Genomic DNA, 10,275 nt, shown 5'->3' with positions numbered 1-10,275 from the left:
AAGTTGGAAGCAGGTAGGAGAACAGTGCTGCGCTCTCTTGGGTTGTGTGTGTGTCTGTGTGGCCCTGTTAATTGCAGGACCACACTCTTCATGGCTAGAGCAGTTTATATCCAGCATGCAAAGCCCAGGTGCTGGCCTGCTGCCCCACTGATGCTCACACGCGGAGCCTGTGGTTGCCCTGTCCTGGAAGGAGTCACACAGCTGGTCGACAGTGCTCCAAGCTCCTTGAGCTGCCAATCCCGAGCTGTCACCTGCCAGCCAAGCTGTGCCATGAAAGCCCCAGCAGATGCTCTGCTGGGCTTGTCCTCAGTCCTGCTTCCCCTTGTGGCTTCAATGGCTTGTGTGCCCCTTCTCCAGTCCTTATCCCATTAACTCAAATCCCAGGTTTGAATCTTGATCAAAGTCAGGGAGGGGCACATGTGGGCCAGGAGTGAAGCGCGGGCATGGAGGATCAGCCGCTGCAGGATGGATGGTAGGGGAAGGACCAGGATGGTGGGAGGACCCTGCCTCCTTAGCATGAGTGTTTTCAAGTCAGCGTACTTGTGAAGCACACAGCTAAATGGGGACTGGAAAAGTGTCTGCAAAATGAAGTCACTTCTAACGACTTTGGGCAGTGTTTCCTGGGTGTGGTAGGACCCAACCCAGATGAGAGATTATTTATGGGTGTGAGTTTTCCCTGCTGATCTTTCTTTCCTCATATAAAACTCACCATGAGCTGAGACTTCTGATCTTTCAGAACAGCTTTAAATATATAACTTGAACTCTTCAGAGTACTTAGGTAAACGTACTGGATCTATATACCCTGCAGTCGTATATTTAGAAACAGCGTTTCTCATCTACAGTAGAATGATTGGAGGAAGAAAATTTGCAAGCTGAGTCTTAGACATAGAGAATCTTTTTAGAAAACACTGGATACATCAGTAATTTTATCATACTTACTGAAATCACATAAACTCAGACTGGAAAAATGTTAGCAGTGTATTTAAATTTCCTAACTTTCTGGGGGAGTCATCTGAGAGGTGATTTGTCCAGGGACTCACAACTTGAGGTGTGCGTTTTCTGTCCCACGTTCTCCCTGTCCTGTATGGCACGTGGCTTGGGTCACTTTCCAGTCATCCTTTGTCTTGCCTGCGTGCCTGACATTGCCCTGTAATCCTGATCTGATAGATTAGTCCTTACTTATTACCACATTCAGCAAGAGAGTCTTCTTCTCGCTGCAGGACAGGAAGACTCCTCTCTCCCCTTTCTTCTGACATGACCATTGCAGCGTTTGGCTCACCTGTGGCTGGAGCAGGGTGGCACTGGGGTCATGACACACTGAGTCCTGGTGGACAGTCTTGCCAGGGGTGTGAATAGGCAGACAATTGTCCTCACTGTCTGCCCCCATTTCCCACAAAACACCAACACACCCACACACGGAATATTGCATCTTGTCCTGAATTTTATAAATCAGTCTTAAAAATTTTTGTAAATCAGTCTTAAAAATTTGTACATTTCTTCAACTCCTTCCTCTCCAAAGAAAAGTAATCTATGATAATTTTTGCCAGTTGTTCAGTTTTTGACAAACAAATATTGCAACTAAAGTACTTTCTGAAAAGAAATTTTAGTAGTTTTATTTCTTAAACGCTTGCCCCGGCTCCCACGCGTCCTTGACTCCTGTGTCTCTCTCCCCCTCTGCTTGGCGGAAGTGCATGGCTCTTGACTGCCGTTGTCTGAATCAGTCTCCTCTAAACCTGACCCAGAGGGAAAAAGACTGCATTTGTCAAATGGAAACAAATGACTTCCAGGCTTGATTTTAATCAGATAATTATTTTGTAATTCTTCCTAATAACGAGGCCTTTGAAAGTTTTCTGAAACTACAAGATGGTAGAAGACATTCTCCTATGGGAGGTGTTTCCTTGTCAAGCAGAAAAGAGAGAGAAAAGAAGGAGGAGAAAGAGAAGGAGGAGGAGAAGGAGGGGGAGATGGAGCAGGAGCAGAGACAGGAAGGAACATCTTTGCATCTTCGGTAGCATCGTAGCATCGTGGGCGCAGTCTTCAACCAGTTATGTAGTAACCTGTGTCCCCCTGCTTTGATCATTTGGTTTGACCTTTTCACTAGGAACTGGTTTCCCCCATTCAACTTGCACTGGTGCTACCTACCATCTTCCATAACCACACTGCCCTGATCAGACCAGGGAATTAGCCCTGGGACCATGCGATGACAGTGTTGATACAGGGACAGCTCTACTGACCACTCCCTTTAACCTCTCCAGGTTTTCTTCTCGTGCTCCTTGTTGGTTTCCAGGACCCTAGCTGTGATTTATTAGTGATCGTTGCTCCTTAGCATCCTGCAGTCTCTGAGTTCCCCAATCTGTCCTTGTCTTTTGTGATCTTCAGTCTTTACAAATTATTGATCACTAGTTTCCACGTGTTCCTTAATTTGGGGTTAAGTTGATTTCAGCATAAATTTAAACAGATTTTCTATTGCATGGTTGTAACATGCAATATCCTTTGTACATTTTGCTAATATACCTATGCTCAGTCTGATCATGGGGCCAAAGTTATGCATCCTTAGAAGAAGCATCACACGACTTCCGGCGTGGTTGTCCTCAATGGATGGTGTCATGGGATTCGTGATGGTCACATGTCTGCTACTAGAGATCTCAACCCTGGTTACTTGGCAAGATAGTTTCTGCAATTTACTCTGCTGCAAAGGCAGTGAGTAACTAACATGACTCAGACACCTTGAGACTATGCAAATTCTGCTTCTGCCCAAACTTTGGCCTGCTGAATTCAGCTCTGGTGAGTGGAACTCCTCTGTGACAGTTACGGCTCTGCTCAACAGCGAGTTTACGTAGCTCTTTGCGTTTTTATTTATTAATGGGAATTGTGTTAGGAGGAAGAACTGTCCCTTCTCTCCTACATTTTCAAATTCATTTTCAGTTTAGTCTGAGACTTAAACCCTGACCCTACCTGAATTCGCATCATGGCTCAAGTTGTTCCTGCCGTGTCCGTTGGGGGCTCCCTCCGGTCAGTTCCCTTTCCCTCACCAAGCTCTCGTCGCTTCTGAGTGCATCCTTAATTTCTGACACCAGAAGACATCATAGGCTCATCTCATCTTTGCCTACCTCATTCTCCAAGGAATCCTAGTTCCTGTTCCTGGAGAGAAAGGCTTGGAAAGTGGGAATTTGTAGCTGCGACCCAGAGCCCTGTCCGCAGCCTCGCAGCGAGTAGAACTCAGAGACACAGCGTGCTCGCCAGCTGCGCTGCATTTTGAGACTGCTGCCATCAATGTTCAGAAATCCGGTGACCGAGAACCAGGGGACTTTATTCTCTTGTAGTTCTGCAGACCGGAAATCCACAATACTGAAGTGAAAGAGCATTCTTGGCATAAATCCCACTTGGCCACAGTGTATCCTTACTATGAATGTGGCACCGATTCCATGTGCTGATTTTTTTCTGGAGAATTATTAAACTAATCTTAACGAGTAATATTGGTTTGCAGTTTTCTTTGTTTACCCTGTGTTTATTTGGTTTAAATATCTGTGTCATTCTTGAAAAAAAAGTGTTCTTTCAATTTTCAATGCTTTGAAATGTCTACTCCTTGAGGAATTCAGCAGTTTTCTCCATGAGATCCTATAAGGTGGCTCTTGCGTAGCTTCTTGTCTTTGTCTTTTCTGTGAATTTTACCTGTCTCATATTGAAAGTGGTAAATTAAAGCTTTCTGTTGGCCAGACTGTGACAAAGAAAATTTGACAGAGCCTCATGATATAAAAATTAATGGAGCACAAAAATCTTACTAATAAGAATAAAGAAAAATTTGATGCAATATCTAAAAATTCAAATGAGAAAATTATGGCCCATAAGTCAGTCTCCTGTAGTAAAACTTTATTAGAATCTAGGTCAGGATTACAGTGAGATGACTGAGGCAGGATGGATTTTATGAGTGGAGGGTCAGATTCTATCTGCATTTAAATTTTTATATTTGGTCACTGTGGATATTTAAAAGTTCATTTTTAGTGTAGATCTTACATTTGCTGAATTCTTGATCACCCTTACTTCAACCTAGTTGGTCTCCCAGTCTTTATAATTTGAGAGTGTGGTTTTACTTTAAATTTTCATATTGTGAAGACTGTATTACTGGGGAGAAGGAAGTTTCGGGAAATTGTCTACTACCCACCTGCTGTTACCCAGAGTTACCTGGAAGTCTTCTGGATGTTATTAATAATTAATCCATTATATTGGTATTCTATGTATACAAGTGACCCATTATATTCATTATATTGGTAGTCTATGTATCCAAGTGACATACAAACAAACTAATAAACAATAAAAAAAAAAAAAAACCTGCAAGAGTCGCAATTCTGAAACCGAGAAAAGAAGATCCTGGTGTCTGCAATCAGGTGAAGCAAGTGCCCTTGTCCTTATAGGAGAAGGACCACAAGGCTGAGGCTGACCTTCAACTCCTGGAGAAGGCTTGTGCTTTGAAATCCAACAGGGCTGTGTTTAAATTGCCAGAGGCATAATTGAAGACCCAAACTTCCTAACCTTCAATCTCATTTTCTTCATCCATAAAATACCCAGTGTATTGGGAGAAATAAGGGGATTATGTATGAAGGTTACCTAGCAAGGAGCCTGGCACAGCGAGCGTGCAAGAGCAGTCCTGAATGTAAGGTGCTCTTGCCTTTCCTGCCTCTCTGCTGACATACTGCACATTTCTGAGTCTTCCTTCCCTGAGCAGACGCCTGTGTGAATATCATCCTCTTTTCCAGGAAACAAATTGCTCTCCAGCCTCCCACTTTGCCAAGAATTAAGACAGCAATCTAACTGCATTCTGAGACCCATCATTTCCAATGACCACAATCAATGTCAGTTCTTATTAGGAGATTTTCAACTATATAAAAATGCATCCCAGTGTACCCAGTCCTCAACTTAAACTGTTGGTGCAGAATCAGGCTAGCTGGGATTTGTGATATGTGAACTCCTCTCTATTTTCTCCTCCTTATCCTGAGTGCTCATCAGACAAATCCAGAAACCTACCTGCCTGCACTTCCACGTACTTCTGCTCTGCCTCACCTGAAGTCCTCTCTTGGGTCAGTCATTTCTATTCCCCTTGTCTTCAATTCTGTTCCATGCAGTCAACTCAGCTCTACTGAGTACAGCTCAGGTCAGCTGGAAGGAATTGAGTTATAGCTCCAGACGCTTCAGTTTCCTGGCTGAACAAATGCTACAGACTCAGCACTGTGTTTGCGGCTGAGAAAATGAACTTGGGCAGGGAGCTGGAACTCTGTTAGTTCACCCGCGGAAACACAGAATCGTGGTGCCACGGAGCCCGAGAGCTGTGATGGGATGAGAGCGGGTGAGATGAATTCTTCCTGGGATTTGGGCCGGGCAGGGATGGTTTCAGAGACGAGTCATTTCAGAACTGGGCTGTAAATAGGGAAGGGTTCTACTAGAAATGAAAGGGGTGGCGGGGCGGCATGTGCAGTTCTCATAAAGGTGTGTTTTGCCGAGATGACCTCAGGCTACCTTTCAGTCAGTGGCTTTTGAACAGAGTCCGCTAAAGCCTTGATTTTCCCCGAAGACTTTAGAGGCTACCAAAAGGGCAGTGTCTAAAGAGACAGGGAGGAGTTCCAAAGGGAGTTTGAAACCTGAACCTAGCGGATGCAGACCAACCATTTTACATTTCAAAAACAGGCCACTGAATCTGAAGTTTCAAAGAGCTCGCTGATCTTCACCCCAATGAAAGAGGCTTCTTCCTCTGGAACCTCACTACTATTTAATATATTCGTGCTTTATTTCTGTCTTTGTCACTTCTGCCATTCGCCCTCATATCTGAGACCTGGTCCAGTTGCCCTGCATTGCCTGGGGCTTGGCCAATGTCACGCCCTTGCTTCCCACTATTCCATCCCCAGTCAGAAAGCTACCTGCCTCAGGTAGATGGCGCTTCCGGTAATGCAGGATAACTGACTGAGAAGGCACTGCTGGTGTGAATGACAGGAACGAAGGAGGTGGGTCACTATGGAAATTCTGGCCTCCAGCCGCTCGGAGAGATTGACCGCCCCCACTGTTGATTAGAGCCCCTCCCGAGGCTTTCTTTTCTCCTTCTTCTTCATCTTTTCAAACAAAAACTGTGACCTCATGGCAACTTCCAAGAAAAAATCACGTTACCTTCCAGCTGAATACGAAGGCACAGGTGATCTTAGAAACGTCCAGGTGAAGAGACAGAGTTGCTGTTGGCCTGTTCTCCTGATTGACTGGGAGAGAGTCCGGTCCCAGCCCACTGGCCCCACGTGACTGGGAAGCAGGCCTTTTCCTGTTAAGGGGTAGAGAGTTACGTGCAGTGCTTATTACAGAGGTGGCATCGCAGATGATCAGATGCTGGAGACACGCACTGGGCCATGATGACTCCTCTTTCAAGGTCCATAAAAATTCTTTAATCATTTCTGGGAAAACTATGTTGCCAAAGAGACATAAAACACACACACAGACATCACCGAGTACAGATGCTCAGGCTGTGCTACACTTAGGCGGTGAGCAAGGGGCTGGCTGTTTTGTTCCATTGGGAATTACCCACAAACATCTACGTATCCGTGACCTAGGACGGAGCTTTTGGTATCAGAAAATAAGAACAGAAATGTAGAGGCACATTCTGCCACTTCTGATAGCACGGATGTGCTGAGAAGCAGAAAGACCTCCTGGAAAGCGGCAGCAGAATCTGAATAAACTATGGTAAAAGAACATCCCTTTTTTAATGAGGAGGAAAATTAGAATGTATGTATTTAACCACGTGTTTGCCATTGCCTGTGGTCTTCATGCCTCCCAGTAACCCTGAGTTATTCTTTTGATTTGTTCTGAGGAGCTTCCTTTATCACTCTTCATGGTGCCAATCCACAGCCAACTCGTCTTCTTAACTTCGACATTCGAAAATGAATTTTATCTTTATTTCTGAAGGCTACTTTTGCTGGGTATATAATTCTGGATTGACTGTTGTTGTTTTCTCTTTTAGCTGTTTGAAAATGCTCTTCCACAATCATCTGATCCCTAATGTTCCAATTAAGAATCCAGTGACTATTTACCATCATTTCACCTGCATATCATGTGTTTCTAGTTACTTTTAAAAATCTCTTTTTAAGTCGTTTTTGTCCAGCAGCTTGAGAATAACATACCTAGGTGTGTTTTTCATTTTGCTTATCCAATTTGGAATTTTGTTCGCATTGTCAATGCTTAAATGTATGTCTCTCTCCAAATTTGGAAGTTTTTGATTATTAGTATTTCAAATGTTTTTTCTACCCCATTCTTTTTTCCCTCTCTTCTGGGTACTATAACCACTCCCATAAAAATGCTTTGCTGATAGTCCACAGGTACCTAAGATTCACCTCTTTTCCTTATTTTTACTTTGCATGTATCTTAATCTTCTTTTCTTATAAAAGTGCCTTTTTCCCCCTTTTTCTTGCCTTAGAGTACTGGCTAGGTCCGTGGCCACAATGCTGCGTATAGTGGTGAGATTAGGTACTGTTGACCTTCCTTGAAGTTAGGACAGGGCAGTAAGACTTCTATCAAGTATTATGTTAGAAGAGGATTTTCATAGGTGTTCTCTATCAGGTAAAGGATGTTTATTTCTATTCCTAGTTCACTGTAAGTTGTTTGTTTATTTTTGTTTTTATGTCAGAAATACATTTATTTTGGATTTTGTCAAATGATTTTTTTTTGCACCTGTATTATGTGACCTAGCTTATTAAGGTAGAAACTAAAGTCATTGATTTAAGACTTTAATTTCTTCATAAACCAACATCCTAGAGGAAGGAGTTAGACAATTAAAATTAAGCACAGCACCAGGCATGGTGGTGCAGGCCTGTAGTCCCAGATCCTGGGGAGGCTAAGGCAGAGGATTGTTTGAGCCCAGGAGTTTGAGGCAATATGGTGAGACCCTGTCTCAAAATGCAATCTTTAAAAAATGAATTAAACAGTATGTCAGAAGGCTAAAATGCTACAGAGAAAAAATAAAATAATTCAAATTATGGTTGAGATTGAGAACGTAGTTCTCAGAATGGAAATTTTAAATAGAGTACTTAGTTTAGACCTTATTTAAACATGATATTTAAAAAATAAGACTTGAAGGGATCAGTTACATAATGAGGCCTTCACCTTGTGGGGAAAGAAATTTGCAGGAAAAGGAAAGACCTAAAGGATGGCTCTAAAATGGCACATAGCTGGAGATTTGGAGCAAGACCAGAGGCCAGTGGCCTGGAGAGTGAGGAGAACCACAGTGGGGGGAAGATATCAAGTTGTTAAGGGGAGGGGTTCATTCTAGAACATGGTCCCCGTCAGTAACAGCCTGAGTCCTCCTGCAATCACATGGGAGAGGACGAGTCCTCACCAAAGGCCTGATGATGCAGAACAAGGTCCCTGTCAGTAACAGCCTGGTGGCCCTCCCGCAGCCACATGGGAGAGGACGAGTCCTAGGCCTGATGATCCCGAACAGGGTCCCCATCAGTAACAGCCTGGGCCCTCCTGCAGCCACGTGGGAGAGGACGAGTCTTCACCAAAGGCCTGACGATCTAGAACGTGGTCCCCGTCAGTAACAGCCTGGGCCCTCCTGCAGCCACGTGGGAGAGGACGAGTCCTCACCAAAGGCCTGACGATGTACAACAAGGTCCCCATCAGTAACAGCCTGGTGTCCTCTCCTGCCGTCACGTGAGAGAGGACGAGTCCTAGGCCTGACGATGCCTGGGCCCTCCTGCAGCCACGTGGGAGCAGTTAAGAGCTGGGGTGGAGCGTGGTCTCTGCCCTCCCCTACGTTCCTGCAGGCCCTGAGGCTGTGCAGTTCGGTTAGCACAGAGTCTTCAGGCTACAATCATCTGCATTGAGCTGGCCTTTCCATCCAAACCCAAAAGAAGTTAAAAATGAATACTCATTTCTTGAAGTTGAAATAGTGAAAGACAATTTCTGAATATCTCTACCGACATTAATCACGATTTGCAATTTATGTTACCATTCACTCTTTCTCCTCCGGACCTTACCAGTCCTCCGGGTGCACTGCGACCCTGTGTTGCATAGATAAGGCTCAGCTTCCAGGGCTAATAACTAATTTCCTTTTATAAAGTTAAAATATTTTGGCTTGGCCAGATTTGTGAGACATACATAGGCTCTATCATGAATGAATGCCAAGGGTGATTCTTGGATGGATGCATTAATAATCTCTTCTCAAGAGCTATGTAAACATTTTTATAAGTACCACATTGTGTTGTCAGAAAAAATCCAAAGATTTTTCTCACTGATTATATAAATGGATGACACATTTAAAAATATTACAGTACCTCAAAGCATTGTGTTTTTAGTATTTTGTCTTTGGTTATAAACTATTTCGAGGTTTCTGTTTGGTAATTTCTTCATGGACGTTGACCTTTCCAAGTTTTCTAATTGCTGTTCATCCACATAAGTTCCTCAATGGAACAGGCTTTGTGATACTTTAATTATGGTGAGATGACAATAAGTTATTTTTAATTGCAGGTCCTAGTTAATTTTATTTATCTAGATGCCCTTACATTCTACAAGTGTGCTCTGCCACATCTAACTGTGGAGGAGAAATAATCACAACAGGAACAAGAACAAGAACAAAATCCAGCTGAACAAGTCAGCAAAGATGTTCTGATTCGGTTTCACGCTTGACTTGGCCACTGGTGAATTTCCAAGTTCACAGCTTCACAGACCCACAGAAATGTTGGTGTTTGCAAGGAGAACACGTGGGCTCTTACTCTGCTCCCATCTCCATCCAACAGCACAGACTGACCTGCTTCATGCTGGTGTGAAGGTAAATCTGGCTTTGGAGTGATCTTTAAAACAACTGATTGTATTAGTGAAAAAAGAGTGTTATCCCTCTAATCCCTAGAGTCTGTCACTAAGCCTCTGCTTCGTAGCCAGTCTTCCTTCCCCACAGTACTAGAAGCCATGAAGAGGAGACTCGTGGAGGAAAGTGAACAAGCGCAAATACCAGTCACCTGCCTACGTTCCTGATAATAATGATGGTGACGGTGGCAGCCGCAGTTTGGAAAGAACATTCAGAGCGAGTGTGGGTGAAGGTATTGAAAAACTGACGTACCATCATAATGACATGAAATATTAATTAGTGTTATCTTACATACTGTTATGGTTTGGATGTGAGGTGTCCCCCTATCGCTCACGTGTGACACAATGCAGGACGGTTCAGCGGAGAAATGATTGGGTTGTGAGAGTCTTCACCCAATCAGTGAATTGATCCCTGATGAGCCTAATTGAAGTGGTGGGACATGG

The sequence above is a fragment of the Sciurus carolinensis genome, chromosome 7, assembly GCF_902686445.1.
Source record: "Sciurus carolinensis chromosome 7, mSciCar1.2, whole genome shotgun sequence".
Lineage (NCBI taxonomy): Eukaryota > Metazoa > Chordata > Mammalia > Rodentia > Sciuridae > Sciurus > Sciurus carolinensis.
Note: the sequence above shows the minus strand (reverse complement) of the source record.